General features: G+C 45.6%; 1 protein-coding gene across 4 annotated transcripts in view; it reads left to right on the top strand.

Moving 5' to 3' along the window:
• Nucleotides 1-3,041: 3,041 nt before the first annotated feature.
• Nucleotides 3,042-17,310, top strand: part of EVI5 (ecotropic viral integration site 5) — a 178,177-nt gene continuing 163,908 nt past the window's right edge. For 3 of the 4 annotated variants that reach the window (XM_040408653.1, XM_040408656.1, XM_040408654.1), the window contains exon 1: nucleotides 3,043-3,250. The gene's annotated coding sequence lies outside the window, so the exon portion shown is untranslated. Of the gene's footprint in view, nucleotides 3,251-17,310 lie in introns of all 4 variants that reach the window. The other variant, XM_040408655.1, reaches the window with a different exon arrangement.

Genomic DNA, 17,310 nt, shown 5'->3' on the forward strand with positions numbered 1-17,310 from the left:
TCTGAATACAGAATACATAGTACAATAGCGCTGGAGGGGTTAAAAAATAAATAAAAATAATTTAACTCACCTTAATCCACTTGCTCGAGCTGCCGGCATCTCCTCTGTCTCCTTCTTTGCTGAACAGGATCTGTGGTGACGTCACTCCGGTCATCACATGATCCATCACATGATCTTTTACCATGGTCCTGTTCAGCAAAGGAGACAGACGAGATGCCGGCTGCGCGATCAAGTGGACTAAGGTGAGTTAAATTTTTTTATTTTATTTTTTAACCCCTCCAGCGCTATTTTACTATGCATTCTGTATTCAGAATGCTATTATTTTCCCTTATAACCATGTTATAAGCGAAAATAATACAATCTACAGAACACCGACCCCAAGCCCGAACTTCTGTGAAGAAGTTTGGGTTTGGGTACCAAACATGCGCGATTTTTCTCACGCGAGTGCAAAACGCATTACAATGTTTTGCACTCACGCGGAAAAATCGCGCATGTTCCCGCAACGCACCCGCACATTTTCCCGCAACGCCCGTCTGAAAGAGGCCTTAGAAGAGTAGTCATGAAATACAATCATCAATAATGTGCAAAACCAAAAAACTGTCATGTTAGCATTTAATAACTAACTAAAACCCAATCACAGCAGGTCTCAACTAGCACACGCAAGTAAATGTACAAAAACCAAGTAACATATAAAACCAGATTCAAAGCATAGATGGCGGATTACTGTATACTGTACATAAAATGTATGGAGGTTACACCATGCCGGACAATATAACCCCTGCGCCATGCTGTACAATAAACAGTATAACCCCTACACAGTGTAGCGGTATACTGTATATTGTGTGGCACAGTGTAGCGGTATACTGTATATTGTGGGGCACAGTGTAGAGGTATACTGTATATTGTGTGGCACAGTGTAGAGGTATACTGTATATTGTGAGGCACAGTGTAGAGGTATACTGTATATTGTGTGGCACAGTGTAAAGGTATACTGTATATTGTGGGGCACAGTGTAGCGGTATACTGTATATTGTGGGGCACAGTGTAGCGGTATACTGTACATTGTGTGGCACAGTGTAGAGGTATACTGTATATTGTAGGGCACAGTGTAGCAGTATACTGTATATTGTGGGGCACAGTGTAGAGGTATACTGTATATTGTGGGGCACAGTGTAGAGGTATACTGTATATTGTGGGGCACAGTGTAGAGGTATACTGTATATTGTGTGGCACAGTGTAGAGGTATACTGTATATTGTGGGGCACAGTGTAGCGGTATACTGTATATTGTGTGGCACAGTGTAGAGGTATACTGTATATTGTGTGGCACAGTGTAGAGGTATACTGTATATTGTGGGGCTTCTTTTTAGCCTCAGTAGATGCCCCTATAGTGCCACCCAATCATGTGCCAGTAATAAGTGCCCCAATAGATGCCCCCCAATCATGTGCCAGTAAGATGTGCCCCCATAGATGCCCCCAATCATGTGCCAGTAATAAGAGCCCCCATAGATGCCCCCCCACCATCATGTGCCAGTAGCCAGAGTGCCCCCCCTATCATGTGCCAGTAGCCAGAGTGCCCCCCCTATCATGTGCCAGTAGCCTCCCTTATGTGCCAGTAGCCACCCTTATGTGCCAGTAGCCCCCTATCATGTGCCAGTAGCCCCCCTTATGTGCCAGCAGACCCCTTATGTGCCAGTATTGTAATTTGTACATATATATATATATATATATATAAAAAAACAACAACTTATACTTACCTCCTCCAGCGATGCGATGCAGGCCTCTTCCGGCCTGTGTCCCTCGTCATCGCGCCGCCTGCACCGGCCTCTGATAGGCTGCCGGCCTAATGCTGGCAGCCTATCAGAGGAACAGGGAGGGGACACACCTCTCCCTCCCCTGCCGGCTGCCGCAGCACAGGACTGCGATACAGATGACTATGGAGATGAGTGAGCGCTCATCTCCTGCTGGTGCCCCCCTTCTGACAGCGCCCCGGGAGGCCACCCGGTCCAAGAAACGGCCCTGGCCGGGACCATAGGAGCTCACATAGGCCGGCACTTTTTCCTATAGTTCGCAAACACGGCCAGTGCTGGATTGCAGGGTGGTCGTAACCATGGAAACGAGCGGTGTATAATGTGATGGAAAAATTAATCCTGCCAGCAAAGGGGGCAATATGGATAATAACAATACATTAGTGCCTTGTATTAACTTTCTCTACATGATAAATGCCATTTGCTGAAGTGACACAACCCCTTTAAATGATGATGTGAGTACAGTCCAACAGACCTACAATCAGATAGGATCTGACTTTATGATTAGTGTTGAGCGAACTTCTGTTTTAACTTCGGCGTCTAAAGTTCGGCTTCCGGTTAGCGGAGGATCCCGATATGGATTCCGAATTCCGTTGTGGTCCGTGGTAGCGGAATCAATAATGGCCAATTATTGATTCCGCTACCACGGACCACAACGGGATTCGGAATCCATATCGGGATTCTCCGCTAACTGGAAGCCGAACTTTAGACGCCGAACTTAAAACAGAAGTTCGCTCAACACTATTTATGATATCTCACTGGGATGCAGTCTGTATGGGTCAGGGGACCCGCGGTCGGCCCGGGAGATGCAGGGGGTACTGGCCATGGACTCTACAGGGAAATTTGACTTCACTGGGTCCAGGATCCACAAGATGCAGCCATTGAGGGGACATGTTCTACTGGGGCATATCCGTGGTCCCACAGGCATGTCACACCACCGGCTGCTCCCCCACCACCCAGCTGCCGCAGAGCTCCATTGGCATGACACAGTGTGAATGGGCCCTTACATGTGGATTTTGCAGCCTATTTGCCATGCGTTCTAGAGATCTGCAGGCTGAACTGACACCCTGCAGATATAGGTGACCGTATAAATGACAGAACCAAGAGGGCAGCAGCCGGGGCCTTCTTCTAGGACAACCCCAGGTGACCCCGGCCTGGGCATGACCCTCAGGCTGTCAGAAAGAGGCGGCGCCAGCGTCCGGCAGCAGCGGAGGGGTTAAAGGGGCTGTGCGCCTGCGTGCCGACGTCACGGCTGGTGTATGGTGGCAGCGGGCGCAGTGTGCGGAGAGGCGGGGAGTCAGCTCAGGGTTCTCGGTGCTGGAGGAGGACGGGACCGGCGCTCTGCTCAGTCTGTACCGCGGGCGGTGTGTTCTCGGCTGACGCCGGCCTGGATGGGAAGAGCACGGTTTCACTGATCGGAGAGGTTCGGGAAAGGTTTCCAAGGTACCCGGGGGGCACCGGGACCCATCACCGCGGCGGGCTGTGCCGTGGAGACCGGGAATGTTGTTTCCGGCTGCTCGGAGAGGAGGCGGCGGCCGGGGGTGTTGTGAAGGAGCAGGGAGGGGGACGTGCTAAGCCTGGGGCCTGCACCGCTGCGGTACCCGGGGGCCACTGCTGCCGCTCCCGTACACCACCCCTGCCGCTGCCCTCTTGTTTTACCCCAGGGCGACAACCAGCAGGGCATGCTGAGACTTGTAGTACCTCTACACATGCTGCAGGCTCCATAAGCAGAGCCGATTGTAACTCCCTGTAGCATTGCACTTAGTTACTGTGTGCATTTAAAGGGGAACTCCATGCTCAGAGACCTCTGACTGCTCCTGTAACATCACTGGTTTGTAGGACTTTTGTGCCCTGGTCCTCAGTCCTGTCATCTCCACAGGAGGATTTCCCTGAGGACCTGTATTATCCTAATGTATTAATGACGGGTATCCACGTGTGATGTGATGGCTGCCATCGCTGGTCCTGGGGCAGCGGTCAGACCCGCAGCCCGTCCACCTATTGCCATCGGGCACTTGCTTCATTGTGCCCACTGGGGTCCTACTTATGGTTTATCGCGATTGGAGCTGTGCCGACTGGGGTCTTATGATTTATCGTGATTGGAGCTGTGCCGACTGGGGTCTGTCTTATATGATTTATCAGTGATTGGAGCTGTGCCTGCTGGGGTCCTACTTATCTGATTTACGATTGACCCCTCCCCAGTACATGGATGACTTTCATGTGAGGCCCTGTTACTTGGACGCCTCGATAAAAGGGGCTTCCAGAGGGCGGGTTGCACTGTAAATGCAACTGATTGGGGGTCTGGCCGCTGTAATCGCCATAATTCTTTTCATGGAGGAGGGGGGTTCTAGTGGTTACCTGCCATTCATATTGGGATATCGAACCCCCCGATTATAGGTTATATTACGGTACTTTCACACTTGCGTTATTCTTTTCCAGGGGCTCAATACCGGGGGAAAAGAACTGATCAGTTTTTTCCTAATGCATCTAAATGGAGAGCAATCTGTTCAGGATGTCTTCAGTTCAGTCACTGTACGGTTTTTGGACGGAGAAAATACTGCAGCATGCGGTATGAAAAAATGCATGTGAAAAAAAACCACCGGATCCGTTTTTCCAGATGACATCGGAGAGACGGATCCGGTATTTCAATGCATTTGTCATTCGGATCCGGAAACACATGGTATCCGTTTGCACGCGGATTCCTCTAACGCTAGCGTGAAAGTACCCTTATATAGATGAAGCCTGGAGACTGTGTGGACTCTCACTTTGTAATATACCCTGAGCTGTGGGCTCGGGTGAGGTGGTAGTGGTGCCACTCACAGCCAGATGTGCTCTGTGCTGAGGAAGGGGCGCTTATGCCAGCTTCACACTTTGGGTTTTGGTGCAGCAACCAAATACACCACAATGTCGTTTTTAAGGCCGGACACCGATGAGCAATTTCATTGCTAGAAACTCGCTACGGGTGACAGTGTGACTTTCCGTTCTGAGCTCCGCTCCCCTGACTGAATCGCACGGCATTGCAATTACTTATAATGCTGTGTGTTCCTGCCGGACCGGGATTAATGCTGTCCGTATAATTCAGTAGATTCCAGGTCTCTCGCGGTCACACAGCTCTGTGCTATCCTGTCAGAGGAGCGGAAGTCAGAACGGGCCCTCACACTGACACACAGCCAGTTTCTCGCACCGAACTCGCCTGTGTCTGGTCTAGGGCCCCTTTCAGACAAGCATGTCCTGTGCGGAAATCACATTTCTTGTGTCAGCGTGATTCCCCTTTATGGACACTGCTCGTTTTGCAGCGGCGCACGGCATTATACGGATTTAGGGCTCATGCGCACAACAGATCTGCAAAACACTGGAACAGATGTCCCATCCTTGTCCGTAATGCCGACAATAATGACATGTTCTATTTTATTGCAGAAAGGACATACGGACACGGACATACTGACAGCATTACGTCAGTGTAATTCAGTAGATCCAGGTCATGCAGAGACACACAGCATTATAATACCATGTGCCGCTGCAGAACCAGCAGTGTCCATGATGGGGCATCACGTTCTGCACAGGACTCGCTCGTCTGAAAGGGGCTTAAGGCCGAGCTCTCATCTTTGCTGGGGTTTCTGTTTTTCTGATGTGTAGAGAATTCTGAAGGACGGTTCCATCACCTGATAGACACCGATGGAGCCAAAAGACCATAACTGGGTGCGTTGGGTTTCATCATGGTGTCTGCCATCTTGCCGAAAAGAAATATTGTAGCGTGCTGTTGTATTTATTTATTTTTACAATGGAGCCTCCATCCAGACGTGTCCACACCCGAATACATATGGTTTTGTTATAGGAAAGGCTTCAGAGCTCTCTATGGGAGTCCATGGTGTTACATTTAAAGGGGTTTTCCAGTATTATGGTCTTTTATACCTAGCCCCCGAAGCGCGTGGTCCTCATTGAAAACTCATACTTACCTGCTCTCCGCAGCTCCATCTTCTGGTCTGTTCACTTCTGGCTGGGTAGGTACATGGAAGCGTCGTGTCTTCTAGTCAGTGACTGGTGTCAGTCATTGGCCAGTGCGAGATAACATTGAGAGTGACGTGTGCGAGATAACATTGAGGACCTGGGGGAGGATATTTTTTGGATTTCTTATCACTAGTTCCGTGGAGGAACAATGCAGCCAGTCTCCCCCCAGGCTAGGGTTTCATCTGCACAGTAGATGTAGATAAGAGGCCAATTGACCGACCTGTTGTCCCTGGGTGTTGTCAGACGCCTTCAGGCATTAGATTTCGAATGGGGTCTTAATGGTTTCTTCTTCCTATTTTCCCCATGATGGGAAATGTCTGGCAGATGATCAGCGCTCCTTCGGAAATAACATGGGGGATTTGCCTAGTTGGACATCCATGTGAAGGTCCATTTATATGGCCAACACACAGGCCAGTGATCGGGAACTGTTCATCGTCCACATGTTCATCGTCCACATGTGCAGCCGTCGTCCCCTCTGTATGAGGATCCCCACATGTACACGTAGATGATGCACAGCATGTCAGCCCTCAGCATTTTTCATAGGATACCCTTTTGAAAATTTCTCACGAGCCACATTTTTAAACTGGATGCAGACATCGGCTATGATCACAATAGGTCATGGCTTCTCTTTGTAAAGGATCCATACTTTCACTATTTGCCCATGTTGACTGTAATGGAGGTGGCTGAGGTTCCATTATTTTGATGGTAAAAACTGCACCGCAAACTGCCAAAAGTGACAAGATCCCTGATAAAGGTGCTGCGTGGTAGTGTGAACAGAGCTTTATCGTGTCCTTCGCGCTGATTCCTCCCAAGGCTATATAATTTGTTGTTCAGAGGTCCTAAACACGGCGCTTCTAGTAAATTCTGGAATGGGCTCCATTCTGAGCTTCCTAAATTTCACTCCACAGGAGCTGTAGTAAATCTGGGAATGGGCCCCACTCCATAGGGCCTAGGAACTGGCTCCTTTCTATGAGCTTCCTGAACCCTTATCCATGGGGCATGGGCTCCACTATGGGGCTTATATTAAGGGTTCATTCAGGCGGCCGTAGTGTTTTGCATACACGCAAAACACGGATACCTGCCGTATGCATTCCATAATTTGCGGACCGCACCTGGCCGCAACCCTTATGGTAAATGCCTTTTCTTGTCCGCAGTTGCAGACAAGAAAAGGACATGTTCTATCTTTTTTGCAGGGCTGTGGAACAGAACCACAGATGCGGACAGCACATGGTGTGCTGTCCGCATCTCTCGCGGCCCCATTGAAATGAATGGGTCTGCATCCATTCCGCAAAATTGCAAAACAGGTGCGGACCTGTTCATATGGCCGTCTGAATGGGCCCTTAATCTGGGAATGGGCTTCTCCTCGCTGAGCTTCCTGAGCCCTTATCCATGGGGCCTGTAGTAAATCTGAGAATGAACTCCACCATGTGCTTCATGAGCCCCACTCCTTGGGGCCTGTAATAAATCTAGGAATGGGCTCCTTCCCAGTATGAGCTTCATGAGCCCCACTCAATGGGCCCTGTAGTAAATCTGGGAATGGGATCCACTCTACCAGCTTCATCAGCAAGTCATTTCAGGACATGTGTGCTCTCACTTTATTCCGAATTTTTTTGTGATGTCCATTAAAACTTTTCAGTATGTTGTCCATGCTATTACTATGGTCTGATACGAAATATTTAGTGTTTAGTTATGGCATACCGGAACAGCATGCCGGATTCGTACTAACGTTTGCGCGCACATAATGGGAGGCGGCAGGACAAAAAACCGCAGTATGCCGGACAACCCTAACGCCATTGAGGGCTTTATGCCTGTGAAATAGTAGCGCACAGGCCCCGCTGACAGGTTATGCTTGTTGCAGCTCTGCTTTTCTTCCTCAAGATAAAGTTATAAGGTGATGAAATGTCTTTGCCCAACCCGGATATTGACTCCAGGCTTCCAGCGCGCTGTCCCAGTTCACATTCTGCAGTATCTAAGGAGTCTTGGGTTTCCTGTTTTAAATGGAATCAGAAGCATGTGAACCATCTCGGCAGCTCATTTGGTGAGAGCCTCCACCTCTAGACAGGTTACGTCATGCGGGTGTCGCCTGTGACCTGTGGACAGGTGTGAGGTGAGGTGCTGGTGTCGTAATGTGAGAGTTGCCGTGTTGTGTTTTCATTGCTATGAACGCCGCCCCTGTCTACCTCCTCGCTGCCGAAAACTTGCTTAGTGTCAGGTGTAACTCTGAAAGAGCAGTGTCCTCTGGGAATGTAAGAACACAAGACCTATGAAGGGATCGGCTTCAGAGTCCTGCTTACCACTCATTTATTAAAGGTCCCATAGCTTTTCTAGCTTTGGGTCAGAAAACCACATCAGAATTTGTTTTCATGACAGGTTCATCAGGAAGGGGCTTCATCCTGTTGCTGCCCCTAGTGCACACTGCTGCGGGGGAAAGAGTGCTATGCCAGGATTAAATTCCCCGATGGTCTTCTGTAAGAGGGCAGAGATTCATCTCGACATCGCCTGAGAGGCATCAGATATTTTGTAGGATCCTGTCGTCAAGAGGGAGATGGGAAAACGGACTCTAAGGGCTCGTTCACAGTTCAGTGTCAGTTACCAGTCTGTGAAAAAAAAGCATACGTGTGTCACCCATGAAGGAACCGTGGTTGGTCCTTGTGTCTGTTTTTACCATCTGTGTGTAATATGTAATTCACTGACGTTGCTCATCTGAAAATGAATTTCCAAAGAATCTCCTATTAGACTTCAGGCTGCAACACGGATTCCTTAGACTTCAATGGGTGTGCTTGGTCTGCATCGTACATGTCCCCGTGATTTTCTTACTGACCCACGGTCAGTAAAAAAAATACTGAAATTGTAGAGACAGACATTTCAGTTGGGTACAAAATCAGGCCAATATGAACCAGCACCAAGGTCCCATTCAATAAGACGGAAGAAGCCAGCAGCACACCATTAAGATCAAAAAACACGTGCGGTTTATTCACCCAGTGTCATGTAGCAGCGACGTTTCAACCGCATGTTGCGGTCTTTCTCAAGCTATGTGCACATGTGTTACAACCACAATATATAGGCGTATCAATTCATAATACAAAAAATCCAATTAACTATAAAAGTGAACAAAATTCATAATAAATCATTAAAAAAATATACAAATTCATCCACATCAATGTGAAAATACATAATTGGAATAAAGTGACAGTGCCTTGTAAATAATACATAATATACAGTGACAATACATAATAAGGTATAATTGATGATTAAAAAATACAGGTGTACCCATTACATAATGTGTATTAAAAACTCACACGATCAGCTGATAGACTGCACACGCCGAGCATAGCGGTCTCGGTGGCGTCAACATTCGGTTACTGCGCATGAGCGGGAGCAATGAATCTCACGATATCTCAGGGGCAAGGAAACTCAATGAAGACCTCATCAAAGATGGCCTAATCCGACGGCGCCCACATGTGCGCATGCTTACGCAATAGAGTCCACCCACTCTAGAGTCATGTGATCCTTGTCACATGATCCAAATAGAGCCAGATAAACAAAAGGATGTAAAGGATCCAAGCGGTAGACTACGGGTCAGGATCGTGCAAGCGGCCCATGGTCCAGGTACGGTGAAGTTCCAGCACCACAAAACATAAACCAAACCAAATTAACTCCTGCCCTTCTGGGCTCTAACTAATACAGATGAATTTCTAGCTTCACCTATTGAGCGCAGGTCACACACAGAGGGCCAGATTTATCATTAGCTCAAGTCAAAATAATGGATAGAAAAAGTTGCAAATTTCTGCTTAATCGATAAAACTGCGCAAAAATTTGCAACTTTTATTGGCTCTGCGTTATGCTCGCCAGTTTTCTGAAAGTGGGCGTGTTTTCTTATGTAAATGAATCTCTAGACAGATTTACTATTGTGACAATTTAAAAAGTCGCACAAAATTGCGGTTTCACTCTAGTGAGGATCATGCTTATCTTATGAAACTTTTTAATAGAACATGCAACTTTTTCGTAAAGCCGCTTACTGAAGGATAAACTGCTACCGTCAAACCACATTCATCACAGTATTAAAGGACCATTAATAAATCTGACTTGGCGTCTATGTTTGGCTAAGTCAGATTTGGCTATGTTCAGGCCATTTTACTCCTGGAAAAAGTCTAAGGTGTACCGATACGCCTTAGACTTTTTCCTGCCATTCATCCGTGCAGTGAGCGCTGTGAACGGCACAGGCAGCGCAGCGATTCTGCTGCCTTAATCAACCAATAACAAGGCTCCTTACAGTGAGGAGCTCTGTTATTGGTCAGTTTGAGCGGCTGCTGGAGCTTATGGCACACCGCTCTGAAGTGAGGAGGGAGGAGGCGCGCAATCCTTACTGGCGGGGTAAGTGGCCTTGCTGTGTAGTGGGGGTCCCGGACCTGAGCGGCTTGTTTTCCTCTCTGATGAGTGTGAAGCGCTCAGCCGAGCACGGTCTCTCCTCCCTGCTGAGTGCGGTACTGAAGACGGCCTCAATAGAAGGTCTAGGGGACCGTCTTCACTACCTCGCTCAGCAGTGAGGAAAAGTGGCTGAGCGCTTCAGACTCCTGCTTATAGAAGTCAGCGGGGGTCCCAGCGCTGGACACGCCAACAGGAGACCTCCATAACGGGCAGACCTGTCAGCTTTCTTATGAATCCATCAAGGATTCATTGCAGCATGTTCCATCAGACGCTGCTATAAGGATTCCTTCTGTAATGTGGCGGCACATGGTGCTACAAGGACTGCATGTGGCCATTTACAGCCTCCAGGACATACAGTCCCTCCGCCAACAGGGTCATGGAAGACAAACTCCCCTTTATAGCAAGATCAAGCATAACACAAAATGACAGCCTCTAGATCAGGGATCAGCAACCTCCGGCACTCCAGCTGTTCTGAAACTACAACTCCCAGTATCCTCCTTTCACTTCTTTGGGAGTTACAAGAACAGCTGAGCAAGTGTGCATGCTGGGTGTTGTAGTTCCACAGCAGCGCTGGAGTGCCAAAGGTTGCTGCACCCTAGATCAGTGGTTATCACTGCGTGATGACATCATCCAGATCCACAACATGTGACTGGCAGTGCAAGGTATGTGCCCGGGTCTTTCGCTTGTGCCCCCCCGAGCAACAGTGACCTCAGTGGTACCGACCCGACCCCCCCCCGAGCAACAGTGACCTCAGTTAAATAAAAAATTGTCTAAATTTGCTATTTATGCATGGAAGACAGTTCTAGATACTAGTAATGGTTTCCCTGCATAAATGGCAACCCCTTAATGTTATGTAGGCCTTTGTATTAACTATTTGACTGTAACTTTCATTCTCCTCAAAAATGGTAAGAGCAGTATTTTTACTCTTACAGAAATAATGTAGCGTTCCTCCATGTCGCGTGCAGCCATGGACGAACTGGCTGGACGGCAGAGCGGGGCTTACTATCAAAAGATTAGCAGACAGATTTTTTAAAATAAAGTATATTTGGAAACTCATTTTTGCCCTGCCTCTTACAATGTTGTGTAAAGTACTTGTATAGTGGCAAACCCCTTTAATTTTCTCTGCAACCATGGAACACAAAAGCAGAATAACTGCACCATGGGGGAAAACATGCTGGAAATAAGGTAATGCTCATAGCTAAATGATGAACATCTGGATTTCAGGTTTCCTTTAATGTGATTCTGCCTCAACACATCCCCTGCTCCAGGACCCAAAATAAAGGGGGCACCACCTTGGTTGTGTGATCATTGCCCAAGCACTACTCGCAGCTTAAAGGGGTTCTGCAGACACAATGACCTATTCTCAGGAAAAAAATCATTTTAAACGCAGGTCAAAAATGTGATGTGTACACAGCCTTAAACGGACTCCTGCCCACGACCGTATGGCTTTTTCAGTTGTTTTTGTGGTCCGTTTTTCACGGATCCGTTTTTTTGTTTCCGTTGTGTTTTTTCCGTATGGCGTACACAGTAATTACATAGAAAAAATTGGTCTGGGCTTAAAGTTTTCAATAGAGGGTTCCGCAAAAACGGAACGGACACGGAAGACATACGGATGCATTTCCGTATGTGTTCAGTTTTTTTTTTTTTGCGAACCCATTGACTTGAATGGAGCCACGGAACGTGATTCGCGGGCAATAATGGGACATGTTCTATATTTAAACGGAACGGAATGCATACGGAGTAATATAATTTTTTAATTTTTTTTGCGGAACCATTGAAATGAATGGTTCCGTATATGGAACGCAAAATACGGCCAGTAAACGGTAAAAAAACAAAACTGTCGTGTGCATGCAACCTTACTGTTACTATTTTTATGCATTGTTTTGTAGCATTTTTTGGCCTCCTTTGCACAATTTTGTACATGTGCTTTTGCTTTTTCTGTACTCCCCATATTGTGATTCCTGGGACGTGCACGTCAGTTACTGTTTTGTTCTCATTGTTATCTCCATTTCGGCCTATGTCTTCTGGGGGTGGACCCCTGGCTACTAAAGTTTACAGTATTAATCTCCAGCCTAGAGACTCGCCAAATGATGACCCTTGTGGGGAATCCATGTGCTTGGATAAACTCTGATAAGCAAAAAAAAGTGCTCGGGGAAGACCTCTCAGGCACCAGTCGAAGCTTCTCGTCATCCACACTTCTCTAGCGTTTGACCTACAGGCTATACACTTTTTTTTTTATTTATTTTAATTTTAATTTATAAATCTGAAGGCCAGAACGCCTACCAAATTGCTCTGGGCTTCGTTTTATGTGCGTTCTGTTAAATATGTGTACAATAATAGCCCTTGGTTGCTTAACCAGTTCATGTATGGTTCAGTAGGTTTATATATGATCCAGGTTCTGCATACTGGGGAAACTTCCAGCTAAATCACTGTGAAATACATATGAGTAACGTCCTTGTGGGAGTCACTGCCTAGGAGTCCGACTTTTTAACAGGTCTTAAAGTCCAAGGGAAAAAAAGCCAAGCCATGTATCTATCTATCTATCTGTAGACGGCTGTTTTGGGGTGCTTTCCCCTTACCAGTATGGAGTAGGATTCTAAAATAAAATGTAAAAACAGGCACTCACCATCTGGTAGGATGTATAAATTGTTAGTTTACGCAATGGGATTAATATAGTCGATACAATATATATGTATATATTAAAATGTCAATACACTGTAGATCAATAAAAATATCTATACCCTGTAGATCAATAAAAACATATGGCCTCTAACTCCTAGTTTCTTGCTTGCTGGTATATTTCATTCGGAGTATACAATTAAACTGACATATTATGTGATACAATCAATATATAAACCTTGTGCATAAATCGTTGCTATGTGCTCCTTAGATTATATACAGCTGTGAAAAACCATATCATAGTGTTTCAACAGTATAATCACCACAATTACTGTGTGGTTAGTGAAAGTAAAATATCCACGGTAATATAGGTATAAAAATATAAAATATAATATAAAAAAGATAAGTCTAAGGCTACTTTCACACCTGCGTTCAGGTGTCCGCTCGTGAGCTCCGTTTGAAGGGGCTCACAAGCGGCCCCGAACGCAGCCATCCGGCCCTAATGCATTCTCAGTGGACGCGGATCCGCTCAGAATGCATCAGTCTGCCAGCGTTCAGCCTCCGCTCCACGAGCGGACACCTGAACACTGCTTGCAGCGTTTGGGTGTCCGCCTGGCCGTGTGGAGGCGAGCGGATCCGTCCAGACTTACAATGTAAGTCAATGGGGACGGATCCGTTTGAAGATGACACTATATGGCTCAATCTTCATCCGCCCCTATTGACTTTCAATGTAAAGTCTGGACGGATCCGCTCAGGCTACTTTCACACTTAGAAATTTTTCTAAGTTATAATGCAGACGGATCCGTTCTGAACGAATGCAAACGTCTGCATTATAGGAGCAGAAACATCAGACGGACCCGCTCCGAACGCTAGTGTGAAAGTAGCCTAAGGGGGTCAGATCGGGAGACCTTGGGGGCCATTCAACTGGCCCACGACGACCAATCCACTTTCCAGGAAACTGTTCATCTAGGAATGCTCGGACCTGACACCCATAATGGGGTGGTGGGTGCACCATCTTGCTGTAAAAACTCAGGGAACGTGCCAGCTTCAGTGCATAAAGAGGGAAACGCATCATCATGTAGCAATTTCGCATATCCAGTGACTCCCTTAGACTTTTATCTTTGGGGTCATCTGACGGCAATTGTCTATGCTGTGAAGATACGAGATGTGCAGCACCTGAAACTACGGATACTGGAAGCCTGTGCTAGCATTTCTCCTGCGGTGTTGCTATCAGTGTGTGAAGAGTGGGAGAAGAGGGTTGCATTGACAATCCAACACAATGGGCAGCACATTGAACACATTTTATAAGTGGTCAGAAACTTGTAAATAACTCATGAAAGAATAAAGTTACGTTAAAACCAAGCACACCATTGTTTTTCTTGTGAATTTCTTAATAAGTTTGATGTGTCACATGACCCTCTTCCTATTGAAAAAAACAAAAGTTGGATTCAAAATGGCCGACTTCCAAATGGCCGCCATGGTCACCACCCATCTTAAAAAGTTTCCCCCCTCACATATACTAATGTCACAAACAGGAAGTTAATATCACCAACCATTCCCATATTATTAAGGTGTATCCATATAAATGGCCCACCCTGTACATTTTCTGTTCTGCTGTTAGATAGAAGGGGATCCTAACATATAGAGAAACCCGGAATGTTATTTAGACCAGAAGACGCAGCTGCGTTTCCATTGCGTATTCAATCTCCTGTGTTTGTCAGTACGTTTTGTGTGTTCCCTCCCCTTATACAACATTAGAACACCTAAAACGTACTCAGACTTCTCCCCTAGATCCTAAGAATCAGGGCTGTGGAGTCTGTAGATAAATGTTCCGACTCCTCAGTTTTATGTACCTCCGACTCCTCAGTTTTATGTACTTCCGACTCCTCAGTTTTATGTACTTCCGACTCCCCGACTCTGACTCCTCGACTCCGACTCCTCTGTATTAATATGCGAATGTATTTTATACATTCCTTGAGGGAAAGAAACGCAACCTACCACAGGACTACTGGCTGGGAAGCCAACAGTCTACTGTATTGCACAGTTTAAGCAAAAGACAAACACAATGAAAACAAAGTTTTATTAATTTTTTTTTATTAATCAATCAAGTGGCTGGATAGTAGCAGCAGGCATTTCTCCTTTGTGTGCTTATCTGCTGCTGAAGATAGGGCAGTGGGAGGATCCAGGAAGGGGCATTTATTCTAAAACCTGATTTCCTAGGAGAATCCCATAGTCATGTTTAAAGTTTAAGCTAACAATCAGAGTTTTTATAGCCTTAGCTAAATGACAGCAGTTTTTCAAATGGTTTACAGCTCCAGTCTTGAACTATTGGCCCTCCATTCCCTTCACTTATACAAGTGTCTCACTCTCTAGTCCTGCAAAAAACATATTTATTTAATCCCTTATCAGTGAGAGGCTAGGTTACACATGGACGCTGCGTTCCCTGTAAAAGCAGAACACAACACTATGGAAAGTATAAGTATTGCAGCTCCTAATTGTGCGTTGCGTGCCATATAGTGAAGCATGTGAAAAGCTTCTTCGCGGTCACTTAACGTGTTCGTTTTGCGGTTACGTGAGGCACTGCATGCATTGGTCTTTATTCTTACAGTAGAGAAGTCATTAATTATAACTTTTTGTGAATTGGGACATTTAAACTTGCTTTTTTTTATTTTATTCCAATCTAAATTTAGTAGGAGTCGGAGCATTGTTTGCCGACTCCGACTCCAGGTACCCAAAATTTCCCCCGACTCCGACTCCTCGACTCCACAGCCCTGCTAAGAATATAAGAAATTTTGTGAACATAGATGCGGAAATAATGGCAATATTAATAAACAAAAACAGTAAGGCCGTAGTGTGTAGAGTCCAACTGTAATAGAGAGATCTCTCAGGAAGTAGTAAACCAGGGGATGCCTCCTCTATATAGTGGAACTATTGCAAGGAATAAATGAACAGAAATGTAAAAAGAGCAAAGAAAGCATTGCAAATAATGGATAGAAAGGGAAGATGAAAAGAATGCAATATGAATTTCAATTAAACGCACCAGAAGCGCAGGTGCGTTTTTTTGCCTCCTTTTGCTCCTTTCTGCCTTTTCTTGCTTCTCTCCACCTCTGTTCGTCTGTATATGAACCACGTAATGGATAATAAAAGGATGGAGTAAGAATCGCAACCTATTACAGAAAAACGCAGGTGCGATTTTATTTTATTTTTTGCTGCTCTTTCTTTGATTTTCTTTTGCTAAATGTAATAAGTCTCTTAGTAGACATTAGGAGAGTATATGCTTTACCATAAAGTGGGATAACATTGGATGATTATTACAAATTTATTGCAAATCCATGCCATGTTTTAGTTGGGTTTTAAGGCCACACACTATAAAAAAAAAAAAAAAGGGGGTAGTTGCAGTATATACCGAAGCCACTGAGGAAGAGGTTGATGCCTCTAAACGCGTCTGGCTGTTTTGGAGAGAAAGACTACCCACCTAAAACCCTATATAGACTATTCAATATTATCATCTTTTACTATAAAGACTGAGCCTATAAGATCTATTGGAGCGCAAGCGGCATCACCTGACTTGCTCTGCCTCATGTGAAACACCACGTGACAAAGCTAAAGTTGCTGGGACGTTGAAGCTCGGGCACGGCAAGGTCCTGAGTTTTCAGAGCAAGATCACGTGAGACGCCGAGAACTACGCATAATACAGTCCGGAGTGACTGCAACTCACCATCGAGGTCTGGTGGATATCCCACGTTGTATTGGGCAACAGATATCGAGAGACAGAAGTACTGAGCCTGTCCAAACCGAACAACCTTATCCGAAGCATACCGTGGGAAGGGTAAGGTAAGAGGGTGCGCATCAGGGGGACGCCCCAGGCGCTAGCCCTCAGGGAAACTAAAGCTCTACTGACTGGGAGTATCGAATTGATACTATCATCGGGATAGTTTTCTTTTTTTGTGACACTTTTTTTTCAAAATTCACATCGCATATTTTTTATTTTTATATTTTTTTTCTACCTATATTACCGTGGATACTTTACTTTCACTAACCACACAGTAATTGTGGTGATTATACTTTTGAAACTCTATCTGATATGGTTTTTCACAGCTGTATATAATCTAAGGAGCACATAGCAACTATTTATGCACAAGGTTTATATATTGATTGTATCACATAATATGTCAGTTTAATTGTATATTCTCCGAATGAAATATACCAGCAAGCAAGAAACTAGGAGTTAGAGGCCATATGTTTTTATTGATCTACAGGGTATAGATATTTTTATTGATCAACAGTGTATTGACATTTTAATATATACATGTATATTGTATCGACTATTAATCCCATTGAGTAAACTAACAATTTATACATCCTACCAGATGGTGAGTGCCTGTTTTTACTTTTATTTTTGAATTCCTGCAATCTATTGTGGATGATTAGGTGAACCATCCAAAAAACAG

Source organism: Bufo bufo, chromosome 9 (genome assembly GCF_905171765.1).
Source record: "Bufo bufo chromosome 9, aBufBuf1.1, whole genome shotgun sequence".
Classification (NCBI taxonomy): Eukaryota; Metazoa; Chordata; class Amphibia; order Anura; family Bufonidae; genus Bufo; species Bufo bufo.